Raw genomic sequence first — 15,569 nt, 5'->3', positions numbered from 1 at the left:
AAAATTAACTTAAAAATCACCGAGGCAAAGAGTAGCGGGAATGTAATACCAAAGAAAACGCTAATTGCCTAGCCACAGGAGTTCTTAAAATTAAGTTACCAACATTGCGAACATGCATCCCTAAAGTTTACTCTGTTTTTCAAGTGTGATGCTAGTGTTTACAGCAGTTTGTAATAGTTATCATAATTCGTAATATTATTGTACGCTGTGCAAGCGTGTGAGTGTTTTTCTGCACTGTTGTGCCGTTCAGAAACGTAATTTTTAGGACATAAAGAAGTTACAATATTTTGTCCGTGTGTGTATTTTTGTGCACTGTAGTTGCGTTCATAATTTTTGTTCCCGGCAAAGGTAAGGAGCTACATAATAAGTTTGAAGAGTGATACAATACTTAAGAAGACAACCTTTCCTTCTTTCTCTCTCTCTCTCTCTCTCTCTCTCTCTCTTGAGCGTAAACTTAAGATTAAGATTAAGGATGCCGGACGCCCAATGCCTGATTTGATATAACGAGGCATCCTAAAAGTAAAAGTAATGAAATCGTGCGTAAATTCAGATTGGATTTATACCGTATAAAATAATCGAGTGGATCTGTGGGTGCGAAATTACTAACATGTTGATTTGTTTTCCTTTTTTATGATTCATGAGTGATGAAAGCAAAGTGACTTGGACCAAAGTCGGAGTGGTAGATATAGGATATCTGCCCAAAAAATAATAATAAAGAAACACAGAAGTTCTAAATCTCATATGCTTGCCCAGTTACAATTCTATCTCCTGTGCTTACAGGCAGTCTGTGGAAAGAGACAACGACCAAGTACGGAAAATTCGTTATGTGCTGTGTAAAGTATGTGGCGCGTTTGAGATGGCACTGCGTGGGCATGACGAAACAAGTGAATCATCGAATCCTGGCATATTTCGAGGCCCCGTCAATTTTAATTCTGAAATTGACGTTGCATTAAGGGACCATCTGTCCAAAGCTCCTGTTTTCAAAGGCACCTCGAAAGACATTCAGAATGATTTGCTTTCGTGCATGTATGAAATCTGTCGCGAGAAAAAAAATCACCACAGCGCACTTCATTTCGGTAATCGCAGATTAAACCACCGATATATCAACTACAGCACAATTTGTTATCATTCTTCCCAACAGTAAGCCAGTTGAAATATTCTGGGGTTTCCTCTACCCTCTAGTCATGATGCTAAGACAATAGCAGAGTGTTTAAAATTTTCTTCGAGCGAAGTTGTGGATAATAGAGATAAGTTGATTTCACAAGGTTACGATGGAGCAAATGTAATGAGTGATCACCATTCAGGGTGCAAGTTCTAATCAGGGAAGATTTTAGGCATGCACATTATGTGCACCGTTATGCCCATTCTTTGAACTTAGTCATGGCACAGATGACAGGGGGGAGAGGAGATATTGAGGGGGGGGGGGAGGATATTTCCTTCTGTTGAACCCCCAGTGACGAAAGTCACGCGCCGCCACTGCCTCGGACACTCCCGGCATTAAAAGCCATACGCCATTTCATTTCATTTATATTATTATCATCTTATAGTATATTACCTTTGATATTTCAATAATGGCTGTTGCCATCCAGGCTGCATATCTTAATGCGTTGTTCTTTGCGAAAATCCTGAAAGTACAGTATAAAACAGTAATTTTGAAAAACGTTCATATAATCCTAGCCGGCCCCGTGGTGTAGGGGTAGCGTGCCTGCCTGTTACCCGGAGGCCCCGGGATCGATTCCCGGCCAGGTCAGGGATTTTTACCTGGACCTGAGGGCTGGTTCAAGGTCCACTCAGCCTACGTGATTAGAATTGAGGAGCTATCTGACGGTGAGATAGCGGCCCCGGTCTAGAAAGCCAAGAATAACGGCCGAGAGGATTCGTCGTGCTGACCACACGACACCTCGTAATCTGCAGGCCTTTGGGCTGAGCAGCGGTCGCTTGGTAGGCCAAGGCCCTTGGTTTGGTTCATATAATCCTAAGTTAAACCCGTTATAGGGAGACTCCGTGGCTCAGACGGCAGCGCGTCGGCCTCTCACCGCTGGTTACCGTGGTTCAAATCCCGGTCACTCCATGTGAGATTTGTGCTGGACAAAGCGGAGGCGGGACAGACTTTTTCCGGGTACTCCGGTTTTCCCTGTCATCTTTCATTTCAGCAACACTCTCCATTCTCATTTCATAGCATCTATCAGTCATTAATATATCACTTTGGGAGTGGCACCCCATCGTACTAACAGCCTATATATGATTCATTCATTACATCCCTGACCCGGTCAATGACTGGAAAACAGGTTGTAGGTTTTCATTTTTAAACCCGTTATAGTTATTCGTTAAAAGAAGCACACTCCTTGTTGACGCCGAGGCACCAGAATTTTGTCCCACAGGAGTTCTTTTACATGCCAGTAAATCTACCGACACGAGGCAGACAACATTTGAGCACTTTCAAATGCCACCGGACATCTGCCCAGTTGGGGTCAGAAGGCCAGCGCTTCAGCCACTCACTCCGGCTCATGTAAAGAGCGTGTATATAATAGATCCACCACTCAGATTCTATACTACCGAGCTCGATAGCAGTCGCTTAAGTGCGACCAGTATCCAGTATTCGGAAGATAGTGGGTTCGAACTCCACTGTCGGCAGCCCTGAAGATGGTTTTGTGTGGTTTCCCATTTCCACACCAGGCAAATGCTGGGGCTGTACTTTAATTAAGGCCACGGCCGCTTACTTCCCACTCCTAGCCCTTTCCTGTCCTATCGTCGCCGTAAGGCCTATCTGAGTCAGTGCGACGTAAAGCAACTTTAAAAGAAGTGCTATATTCACGTGACACAGCAGTCCGCCTCTGTGGTGTAGTGGTTAGTGTGATTAACTGCCACCCCCGGAGGTCCGGTTTCGATTCCCGCCTTTGGAACGAAATTCGAAAAATAGTTCAAGGTCGGGAAAGCGTTTCACTCAGCATCGGGAGGTCAAATGAGTAGGTGGGTGTTCGGTTCCTACCTCAGCCATCCTCAAAGTGATTTTCCGTGGTTTCCCCACTTCTTCTCCAGGCAAATGCCGGGAGGGTACGTAACTTAATGCCACGGTCACTACCTTCCCCCTTCCTTGTCTATTCCTTCCAATCCTTCCATCCCCCTACAAGGCCTCTGTTCGGCACAGCAGGCGAGGACGCCTAGGCGAGATACTGGTCCTCCTCCCCAGTTTTATCCTCAGACAAATATCTCAAGCTCAAGGACACTGCGATTGAGGCGGTAGAGGTGGGATCCCTCGGTGAGACCGCAGGAAAAGCCAGCTCTGAAGGGGAAACGGATTGAGAAAGAAAGAAAGAAAGAAAGAAAGGAAAAATCCCGTCCAAAAATCACAGACCTTGATAAGAGGATCAGGATAATTAAAATCAGGGTAGGAAACAGACTCCTAACCTGCAATTTTCATCGAGTAATAGTTTCGCAAGCATACGATATGCGATGAAAACGTAATGACTGGAAAATTTATTACCGCGAATTTTTGTTTTATGACTTAAAAGTCATTTTATAATAGTTGTAAGGTGTAGTGGAACAATGTGTTACCAAAATTTATAATGCGACAAAATGCGAATTTCGACTTACAATGCGAGTTTATGAAATAAATGCGATTTTTTGAGCTAATTAATTTTAAATGCGCTATTTTATTTGTGAAGATCTTGTTTTTCGACAGAAAATTGTCAAAATCTCGATTCCCTACCATTCAGTCGATTGGTATTAACTTAATTAATCGATTAATAATCTATGTATCACCGCCGTCTCAATCTGAGACGGCGGTGCTATGTATACAAGGATCGTACGACTTTTTGATCGATTATTACCGCAAACCTATACCTGAAAGATGCGAGATGTGCGGTGTTGTTTTTATTCTTTCATATCTGTTGACTAATCAGTAAATTTTAGAATGAAATAAAAAAGTAAGTTATCCTGCGAGTGCTTAATTTAATTTTTTTAAATATATGCTATTTTTCAGAAAATAATGCTAATTTTGATTTTTTAAATAGATGCTAATTTTTCCAGTACGGACTGACTCATTAGCAATAAAAATGCCCGTCTCTATGGCTAAATGGTTAGGATGGCCTTTGATCGAACGGGTCCCGAATTCAATTCCCGGCCGGGTTAGGAATTTTAACCGTAATTGGTTAATTCCAGTGTGTGCCGTATTCAGCATTAGAATTTATCATAGAGGCGGACCCATCCTTACAGATGCGCAAGTTGCTTATCAGGCATCAACTCGAGAGCCTCTCGGGAGGCCACGAACGATCATACCGCTATCGTACTATTGTATGCTCAGCTTAGAACTGGCTGCGAAACACCAGGTTCAATACATAATGCAGCCCTAAGCGTGCATAAGGAAGCACAGGAATATTCTTAAGATTAAAGGCAGGTAAAACAATACGTACATCATCATTATAGACCGTTAAGCCTTTCAGCGTTCAGTCTGCAAGCCTCTGTGAATTTACTAAACGTCGCCACAATCCTCTGTTTGCAGCTAGTGCTGTGGCCTCATTTAGTTCTATATCTCTTACCTTTCAGTCGTTAGAAACTGAGTCTAACCATCGTCGTCTTGGTCTCCCTCTACTTCTCTTAACATCCACAACAGAGTCCATTATTGTCCTAGGTAACCTATCCTCCTCCAGTCGTCTCACATGACCCCACACCGAAGCTGGTTTATGCGTACAGCTTCATCCTTCGAGTTCATTGCTAACATAGCCCATATCTCCTCATTCTGAGTACCCTACTGCCATTGTTCCCACTTGTTTGTACCAGCAATCATTCTCGATACTTTCATGTCTGTTACTTCTAACTTATGTATAAGATATCCTGAGTCCTCCGAGCTTTCACTCCCGTAAAGCAAACTTCGTCTGAAAATAGACCGAAGTAAAGATAGTTTTGTCCGGGAGCTGACTTCCACCTTACAGAATACTCTTGATGACTGTCTGTGATTTTATAGGACGGAAGTTTTACTTTCTTTCTTTCTTTCTTTCTTAATGCGTTTTCCTTCCAGGGTTGGCTTTTTCCGCAAGGATAATTTTCATACCATACTCATTGCACCTATTTTCAAGTTCCAAGATACTAGACTACAAGCCTCCGACACACTCTGCCATTACGAACAAGTCGTCAGCGTAGGCCAGACTGCTTACTACATTTCCACTTAACTGAATCCCTTCCGGATACTTTATACTTTGTCTAACCCCTGTAAGTACTTTGAACCAAGAACTCATTTTACCATCAATTCTCACTGCAGTTCAATTGTCAACATAAATGCCTTTGATTTTAATAATCTACTGTATCCTTAATCCCATAGCCCTCTAGTACGGCGAATATCTTTTCCCTCGGTACCCTGTCATATGCTTTCTCTACATCTACGAAACATAAACATAACTGCCTATTCCTATCTTACAATTACCTGGGGCAAAGTAGAAAATGTTGACAATTTTTAGATTTTCATTCTTTAGCGAAATTTACAATAACCTGGTTAATTTGATATAGTTTCCACCAGATTTTCAAGGGGTTTATCAAGAGCCCCTCGCCTAAAGTGAGGTGTTTGTTTTGTAATTCTGGGCTGCACTGTAGGAGGTCACATGTATGTCTATGTTGAGTCCTCAGCTCTAAGGCTGGTTGGATCCTCAACAGCTCCCCCATCAGCCGTCATAGATGGCTTAGGCATCACTGAAGAGAAGTACTAGGGAAATGAGGACTGAGGTAGTTTCCCGTTGCTTTTCTCACCGAGCCAGAAGTTTCTATTACATATCTATTTGCAAGCTCACTGAAATGCATGCACCAACCGACCCTATGAGCAACATTTTCATACCATTCATAGCAGGGACTGGCTGCAAAAGGAATGGCATTACTAGCACCACTCAGTCACTTTCATATTGTCAAAGGCAAGGATTAGACTGAGTCAGGTCAATGAAAGTAACAAATTTGCTCTAGCCTTTACCAGAAGACATAGTGCACTGTAAACACTAGGTCCTGCCAGCAAAGGCATGGAGGTCATATAAAGCATTATAAGGATGGGAATTTTAATATTTCCATGTCCATATCTGTCAAACAACAGGCAATAGTATACATACATTTTCATTAACGCTTTGAAACAACTAAGAAGGACCACTGAACAAAAACTGTAGCAATGATTTTCTCACCAGCTGAGTTAGATACTCCTACGGAACAGTTATTCCACTTGAAAGTTTCTGTTTTTAAAATGATATAATACATCATATCTTGTTATAACTTAGTGCAAGCTATTTCCTTTTAGTTTCGACAGAGATAGGTCTTATGGCAACGATGGGACAGGAAAGGCCTAGGAGTGGGAAGGAAGCGGCCGTGGCCTTAATATAGGTACAGTCCGAGCATTTGCCTGGAGTAAAAATAGGAAACCACGGTGAACCATCTTCAGGGCTGCCGACAGTGGGGTTCGAACCCACTATCTCCCGAATTCAAGCTCACAGCTGCGTGCCCCTTACCGCAAGGCCAACTTCCTCGGTCACTTCTGTCAGATTCTTCAGACTGCCGAAACTAACATCAAATAAATAAATGTATAAAATATGTGAAAAAAGTAAAACACATTACGGTAACAGAATTATACCTGAAAAATAACTGAATTAAATAGAATTAAATTTTTGTTTAATTTTCTTTCTTCACGTCTTTGAGCTATTTTCTAAATTTTATTTAGTCATAAATTAGGCGCCGGCCCCGTGGTATAGGCGTAGCGTCCCTGCCTTTTACCCGGAGGCCCCGCGTTCCATTCTCGGCCAGGTCAGGGATTTTTACCTGGACCTGAGGGCTGGTTCGATGTCCACTCAGCCTACCTGATTAGAATTGAGGAGCTATCTGACGGTGAGATAGCGGCCGCGGTCTAGAAAGCCAAGAATAATTGCCGAGAGTATTCGTTGTTCTGACCACACCACACCTCGTAATCTGCAGGCCTTCGTGCTGATCAGCGGTCGCTTGATAGGCCAAGGCCCTTCAAGGGCTGTAGTGCCATGGGGTTTTGTTTGGGGTTTGGTTAATATTCGTATGTATAATTTTTTTTTTTTTTTTTTTTTTTTTTTTTTCATAAATTAGGTTCTACATGTTGAAGAACCTAACAGTTTTAAATCATACATCGCATTCAATTCAGAAAGTTTACTTCATTCTGGTTCAGTCAGAACAAATTAAGTCTAAATATTTGAAAATTATAGCTAAGGAGGTTTCATAATATCTTCCCCTTCTGAGAAACCAGCAAATCTGCAGTTCTGCAGCTAAGGTCTACATAGGATCTACCCTCTTGCTCGTTCTGTTTGGCTAATACACAAAACTTCTGTTTATCCTTTCTTTCTTTTCTTTCTTTCTTTCTTTCTTTATCCATTTACCTCCAGGTTTGGCTTTTCCCTCGGACTCAGCGAGGGATCCCAACTCTTCCGCCTCAAGGGCAGTGTCTTGGAGCGTGAGTCTTTGGGGATACAACTGGGGAGGAAGACCAGTACCTCGCCCAGGCGGCCTCACCTGCTATGCTGAACAGGGGTCTTGTGGGGGATATGAAGATTGGAATGGATAGACAAGGAAGAAGGAAGGAAGCGGCCGTGGACTTAACCACGGAAAACCACTTCGAGGATGGCTGAGGTGGGGAGCGAACCCACCTCTACTCAGTTGACCTCACGAGGCTGAGTGTACCCCGTTCTAGCCCTCGTGCCACTTTTCAAATTTCGTGGCAGAGTCTCCGGGAGTGGCAGATAATCACACTAACCACTACACCACAGAGGCGGACTTTAAATCAAACATCACATTCAACTCAGAAAGGTTACTTCATTCTGGTTTAGTCAAAACAAATTAAGTCTAAATATCTGAAAATTATAGCTAAGGAGGTTTTCATAATATCTTTCCCCCTCTGACAAACCAGCGAATCTGCGGTTCTGCAGCTAAGGTCTACGTAGGATCTACACTCTGACAAATTCTCCCATTTATGGCTCGTTCTGTTTGACTAACACAGAACAGTAACCATAAAAATATAAAAATAATAGATTTTACATGAGCACTCACAAGTTGTTTCAGCTCTCCTAATATATTGACCATTTGCACTGTCACTAATTATCCAGAGAGGGAAGATATCAGGACATAATATTTGGCAGTTTTCGCACCTGCATGTGAGACAGGGTAATCTCACGCACTGAAGCCATATACACGTAAATGACTATACCTCCTGATACCCCCGAATTTTATAACAGCTGTCATTGTCCCTCTGTGGGGGGGAGGTAGAATAACATCCTCGGTATCCCCTGCCTGTCGTAAGAAGGGACTAAACAGGGCCCAAAGAGCTCTGGGCTGGGGAGCGAGGTCTGGTGACCACGGGGCCGTTAGCCGAACCCTGGAAATTCCTTGTGTCAGGCCCCTCACTTTTATCTCTCGTATCCGACCTCCCTTCGTCAACGGTATTAGGTTGCGATCCTAAGAAGCCTTTCTTTGGCCGATACCCTCATTTTTCGAAGTGTCGGATCCCTTCCATTTTTTGTTGTGTTAATAGACGATTGTTGCTTATAGTTGGGCCCACGAGAGCTGAAGTCTGACGTTTAGCGCCACCGGAGAGAAACAGTTGACTAACGTTGCTCGAAAATGGTCAGTTGCTATGGTAACGATAACATAGATGCCACATTTAAGAACGCTATGGCCACGTGGGTTGACTTGCTGTCAGTCGCTTTTGTGGTATTATTCGGAGTAGTACTGTGTTAGCTGTGTTAATTGTTGGTGGTTTACTTAATAATTGAAGTGTTTGTTTCCTGAATATTATTTTCGTTGTTAGTTTATTTTTTGCAAGTTCATTACTGGCTAATTGTACAGTTCTATTTTCTATTTGACATGCTCATTTGTTGAGGTTGTTGTCGGTGTAGTGTTTATGAAATCTCTTATTTATCGACAATGACGTGTTCTGTCTTAAATGCCGGAATTATTAGCACGAGCATAGTTGATTAAATAATTCAGCCTGTATGAAAGAGTTACAGTATATGCCGCAGAGTGAGGTAACTATGACAACGCAGCGTACTTCGTAGTTACTGCTTTCGCCGCTCAAATGTCATACTTCAACTCTCGTGGACCCAACTATAGTTGTACTTCCTCTAACCACAGTAATCACCACCACTGCTGTCAATGAATTTTCAATTCATATTTAACTTTGTCGAATATATCCAATGTTGCCTAAAGAAAGTAGTCCAACAACGTTTACCTTTTATCCGCTAGCTAGACAAACACAATTTAGAAGGGAAGGTAATTTTCACTTAAATTTTAAAAAGATACACTTGTACACTGAAAAAATACGATGACCGAAATTAATAGAATTTCTTCGAGTATTCTTGATAGTACTCGAAGAAAACATTATCTTTAAAAAATGTAGTCATTTATTTTGTGGATATATTCGTTACTGCAGATGATCTAGAGAAATTGCTGAATGGTATGGACAAAGTATTGGAGAATGAGTACAAGATGAAAAATAAATAGGTCCGAAACAAAAGTAATTGTGTGCAGTCGAACGAAATCAGGTGATTCAGAAAATATTAGATTAGGAAATGAAGTCTTAACGGAAGTAGATGAATATTGTTACTTGGGTAGTAAAATATTTAACGATGGCAGAAGTAAGGAGGACATAAAATGCAGACTAGCAAAAAAGAAGGCCTTTCTTAACAAAAGAAATTTGCTGTCTTTGAACATTGATGTAGGAATTAGAAATATGTTCTTGAAGACTTCCGTCTGGAGCATGGCATTATATGACGATAACTAGCTTAGAAATAAAGAGAATAGAAGCTTTTGAAATGTGGTGTTACAGAATAATGCTGAAGGTGAGGTGGTTAGATCGAATCACAAATGAAGCGAGACTGAATCGAATTGGTGAGAGGAGATGAGTTTGGCTAAATTTGACGAGAAGAAGAGGTAGAATGATAAGATACATCTTAAGATACACAGGAATTGTTCAGTTGGTTTTGGGGGGAAGTGTTTGTGGTAAGAACGTAGGGGTAGACCAATGTATGAATATGGCAAGCAGATTAGAGCAGATGTAGGATGTAGTAGTTACGCAGTTACAGGATAGGGTGACATGGAGGGCTGCATCTAACCAGTCAATGGAATGATTACTCAAACAACAACATGTACGTTTACCTTCAGATTGATTTCTTATGATCATCGAGGCTGCATTGCTTCTTATCTAATATTTTGTCTTGACCCAGACTTATTAATCCCCTAAATTAACCATTAAAATGAAAAAGAAAAATGTTGTCATCTTCTTTGCAAACTTCCTTGGACGTAATTATTCACAGGATAAGAGAGGACACACTTGAGGGTAAATAATAATAATAAAACCGGATAATCAGTATGATTAGACAAGTGATTGAAATAAGAAGAATTTAGGCCTATATGTAAAGCCTCCGCGAACAAAACTAAAAATTTGCAGGGAGTGGCTTGTTTATAATTCCTCAAGAGCACCAATCCTAGCATAATGTGATAATAATACAAAGAGAAGCAATTATTTTAAGTAAAAATGGAATGTACTTACTTTTTCTTCGAATACGAAGACGTCACATGTGCTCGTTTCGCAGCAGAAACGCAAACATTCTTCTCTCGAACCTAAATCTATTTCGTTGATATATTTTGCCCCCATTGCTCTCGAGTCTTCAGTTCGAATAATTTTATCTTTGTGAATGTCAAAATTCTCCACACACGTTTGTACATCGATGTCATACCTCTTACTGACATTCTTGACGGAGGATTTTTCAGCGAGTTGTCGTACAGGTTCATCATTGACACTGCCCACCGTGATAATAGCACAACCACCGATAAAATATATACAAACAACTAGTCGTAATAAAGTTGACATTTCTAATAGTACTACTATATATAAGTATTAAAATAGAAATTAGGTCACATTTAAGACAAACGTGTATGAAAAGTACTATGTCTCCTACACATCAGCTGTGAAAATAAATATGGCAACGGATCGATAAGAGTGGCGATTAAACTCAACGCGCAGACTTGCAGAGAGGTAGAAATTGAGGGAGTTAACAACAGTATTGATCTCTCTGTAAGTTGTTCCTCTTTGGCGGCTATTGCGGTCGAAGGTAGAGAAGCGGCCGCTTGTGGCGGTAGTGGCAGTTGAACTAAGCACGCTCTATCGCCTGTCTGGAGAAGCTTGAGCGACTGTTGCGCCAGCCAGTGCCTATACGGAAGTCGAGGTAAGTTTTCAGTTGCAGTGAGGCGGTGGCTCCTGCGAGAGGTGTGAGGTTGTCGTTTTATGCTCAGTTTTTCTGTGTTTCTTAGTCAACGTTCTATTAAACTTTTATCCCAGTGATGTGCAAGTGATATTGTGTACTGTGTACAATAATTTTCGTTCATATCTGTGACATTTCGTCGAGACAAAAGCCTGTTTTGTGAGCTCGCTATACCCGGACCGGTAAGTTGTAGTTGCTCGCTGAATTTACCATTGTTATGTTTTCCTTTCTCAGGGTGGGATCAAAACTGTCAAAACAGAACTTATAAACAGTACTTCTTATATCCTTAGAATAACAGTTTCACTCGACTAACAAAGCCGATTGCATGCAGCTCCCCTAACGAGTATGCAAATTAATTATTCAGTGTTTTCAAGTACAAGGCCCGTAGATAACCATATATCACAACATATCCCCATGAACCTTGTGGGATGTGTTCAACCAGTCTTTATAAATAAGACCATCAGTCATCATTAGTGTTGGTGGTTATCTAAATGTAATGTGCTACGGTTGTTGTCCAGAGAATGATTGTTTCTGGCGCTTGATTATTTTGTTATCTCACTGCTGAACGATACCGCAAGAGATAAGATAAAGGGAAGTACTGTATATTTTGCCTATTAAGAAGATATGGAGCAAGCATGGGTCGAGTTCCTTAAAAACAACACACTCCTACTGTTTTTAGTGTAAAAAAAAAAAGTCAACATTATTGATCATAAAAGAACAAGCAGGGTGTTGTTAGAAAGCTGTCATTAATTGCAACAGTTTCTTTCGAAGCTTGACCTACCCTGCCTGCCTCTGTGGTGTAGTGGTTCGTGCGATTAGCTGCAACCCCCGGAGAGGCCCTGGTTCGATTCCCGGCTCTGCCACAAAATTTGAAGAGTGGTACGAGGGCTGGAACGGGGTCCACTCACCCTCGGGAGATCACCTGAGTAGAGAGGGGTTCGATTCCCACCGCAGCCATTCTCGAAGTGGTTTTCCGTGGTTTCCCACTTTTCCTCCAGGCAAGTGCGGGGATGATGCCTAACTAAGGCTACGGTCGCTTCCTTCCCTCTTCCTTGTCCATCCCTTCCAATCTTCCTATCTCCCCACAAGGCCTCTCTTCAGCATAACAGGTGAGGCCACCTGGATGAGGTACTGGCCCTCCTTCCCAGTCGTATCCCCCGACCCGGAGTCTCACGCTCCAGGACTCTGTCCTTCAGGCGGTAGAGGTGGCACCCCTCGCTGTGTCCGAGGAAAAACCAAACCTGTAGTGGAAACGGATTAAGAAATATATGAATCTTCCCTACAACTTAATCATTACGTTTGTGCATGATTATGTCGTCTTTGAAGCCTCACTGCATTAAAAGCTTTGAAATGGATTTAGGTCTATTTCTTTCGTGCCAGGATGTAAGAGTGTAAGTCACGTTATACCGGGTCCTCATACTACAAGTCTCTGGATTAATATTCAACAGGGGTCGATGACCTAGATGTTAGGCCCCTTTAAACAACCAGCATCATCAATTTTTAACAGTCAACGGAAGTAAACTATTATGAAAGAATAGATATACAATTTTCTGAAATATCTTGTCAAATCCCCTACAATCAGTAACTGGGGAGGGAGGAAGTGATAATTTACTGTAATCCAAGAGGTGTTTTCATACATGCATACTACTTAATTATTACTACATTAAACATTGCAATATTAAACTTATTAACTATTTCAACCCAATTAAATAGTTTTTTTACATTTATTTATTTATTTATTTATTTATTTATTTATTTATTTATTTATTTATTTATTTTTGTCCTAGACGTTAAGAGTTGCATAGTCTAGGACAAACATGTATCTTACCCTCCCTATGTTTTATTAGTGCTTACTTTTGAGTCATCAGTCTTTATAGAATTATCCTATAATTACAACGTACATTTTGAATGAATTAATGAATACTTACATTAATTTTCTGCAATTAACACTCTTTGTTTTTAAAATTTCAAACTTATGTCCTGAGATGCCGGTACTATTAACTACTCTTTAACTCTGGCCGGAAAGATTTATTCTTATACTTCAGAGGTGGCGAAGTTGCTGCAGCTCTCTTTCACTTTGCGTGGTTTCCCATTTTCATACCAGGCAAATGCTGCCGCTTCCTTCCTAATCTTTCGTCACCGAAAACCTTCGATATATTGCTATTTGTTTAACGTCGTACTAAAAAACAGTATATTAATTTTTTAATATGACTACGCTTAGTAATAGATTGAATAATATCCAATTCCTTGGCTAAATGGTCGGTGTATTAGCCTTCGTTTCAGAGGGCGCCGGACTCATATTCTGGCCGGGTCGAGGAAATTAAGTGCATATGCTTATTTCCTCTAATAGCGTACTTGGTGTTTGTACTGTCCCCAGCATCCCTGCAACACACACAACACTATTGTCTACCACAATTACACACTCGAAATTATAATAATTAATACTCCTAAATTTACCTCAGTATTTCCTCTGCGAGTGCTCTCCAGACATTTTCCACACGTTTGTACTAGCAATCACTCTCGCTATTTGCATTTCTGTTAACTCCTGCATAAGGGTAATGTTGGTAACCCCAGTCAACCCAGCTTTAACTCACGCACAGCGAAGTCGGTCTGAAAACAGAGAGATGCAAGAATAGAATTTTCTCCGAAATCGCTTTCTTTTTATTGAATAACTTTGATCTCAACTGCAGTCTCCTTGTATTAGTTTGTATGATAAACTGGTTCCAATCTCGTATGCACTACTTGGTATTCAAACATCTGACAAAAATGAGTTAATTTCTGCAGGTAATTGAGGCCCGCGTAGAGCTAATTACTTCAAATCACTTAGTGCAATTTGCTTTACGTCGCGCCGATACGGAAACGTTTTATGGCGACGGTGGGATAGGGAAGGGCTAGGAGTAGGAAGGAAACGACCTGGCTTTAATAAGATACAGCCCCATCTTCAGGGCTGCCGATAATGTTAAAATAATTTAAGAAAATATACTAGGTAAGCAATTGAAAGGGAACCTGCCTCCTGGTTGACAGCTTTAAATGCAGATCAAGTTTGACTTCTTCTTCTTCTTCTTCTTCTTCTTCTTCTTCTTCTTCTTCTTCTTCGTTTAGGCCTACGATGGACCACGTGGTTCATAACACTGGTAAGCTCTTTTCTTCCTCTTTGCCCAGTAATTCTTCATTCTAGCGCTATGGATGTCTTTTCTTTCTCGAGTCCATTTCACTCCTACTCCTGGACGCAGTGATTTAGTTGTTAGTGACTGAAGAGAGTCAGATGTCTTGACTAACTTTCTGAACTTATCTCTGTTGTAAATGTCAATGTGATCAATGTATAGGTATTGTAGGTCTTTCCGAACTAAATTCGACCATTTGGCATTTGTTGCTTTCCCTCTAGATACAGTGTTGAAGATCCTTGAATTGAGTCTCTGGCTGTCCATCCTGACTACGTGACCGTAGAACATTCTCTATTTTACTGTACAGTTCCTTGTTGTGCCTGATTCTGTACCCATATCCTTCTTTAATGGGACCCATAATCCTTCTGAGGATCTTTTGCCCTTTCAGTTCCAGTTTTCTGAGTTGTCCTTTCCGGGTCATGCTTAGGCACTCTGAGATGTACAGTACAGATGGTCTTTCTACGGTGTTGTAAGGAGAGGGATTTAGACTTGTATATGTCCTTACAAAGATGATAAGCTCTTTCTAACTTAGTGCATCTACTCTTCATTGCAAGATCCTCATTAACATTTGGGGTTATGCATTCTCCAAGATATTTGAATGAGTTGGCCTTCTGCATTATTTTGTCCCCCAAAGACATGAAGTTGGGCGCTCCTCTGTTGTTGGTCAGAAATTGTTTTATTGACAGCGATATTCAGCCCTACTTTAGCTGCTATGCGTTCTAGAGAGGACAGCTGGGACGTAGCTTCTTCCATACTTGAAGCTAAGAGTGTGAGGTCATCTGCGAAGTCTAAGCAAGTGACTGTTAACTTGTCTTTTTTGTAGCCGATTTTTAATCCAAAGTTGTCAGCTAGTGTGTTCGTCCATTCCCGAATGACCTTCTCCAGCAGAATTTAACAGGATGGGGGACAAACCATCTCCTTATCTAACACCTGTTTTGATGTCGAAGCTTTTTGATAATACCCCTCTGAATTTGACTTTGGACATTGTGTTCATTAGAGTAGCCTTCACAAGATTCAAAGTCGTCTTATCCAGTCCCATTTCAGTCAACGTCTCAGAGGGACTGTCTGTCTACCGAGTCGTAGGCCTTCTGGAAGTCAACAAAAATTGCTACATAGGGTGAAGTGCTGAGGTTTTTGTAGGTGAAGGTAGTTTTGAGGTTCAGAA

General features: G+C 41.2%; 1 protein-coding gene across 2 annotated transcripts in view; it reads left to right on the top strand.

Annotated features, from left to right (window-relative positions):
* LOC136881079 (protein phosphatase 1 regulatory subunit 14B) overlaps window positions 1-15,569 on the top strand; it is a 630,712-nt gene that overhangs the window by 257,646 nt on the left and 357,497 nt on the right. The window contains exon 1 of one of the 2 annotated variants that reach the window (XM_067153698.2): window positions 11,220-11,422. The exons of the other annotated variant lie outside the window; for it this stretch is intronic. The gene's annotated coding sequence lies outside the window, so the exon portion shown is untranslated. Of the gene's footprint in view, window positions 1-11,219; window positions 11,423-15,569 lie in introns of those variants that run through there. 2 annotated transcript variants of the gene reach the window in all.

The sequence above is a fragment of the Anabrus simplex genome, chromosome 9, assembly GCF_040414725.1.
Source record: "Anabrus simplex isolate iqAnaSimp1 chromosome 9, ASM4041472v1, whole genome shotgun sequence".
Classification (NCBI taxonomy): Eukaryota; Metazoa; Arthropoda; class Insecta; order Orthoptera; family Tettigoniidae; genus Anabrus; species Anabrus simplex.
This window is presented reverse-complemented; position numbering and strand designations above follow the sequence as displayed.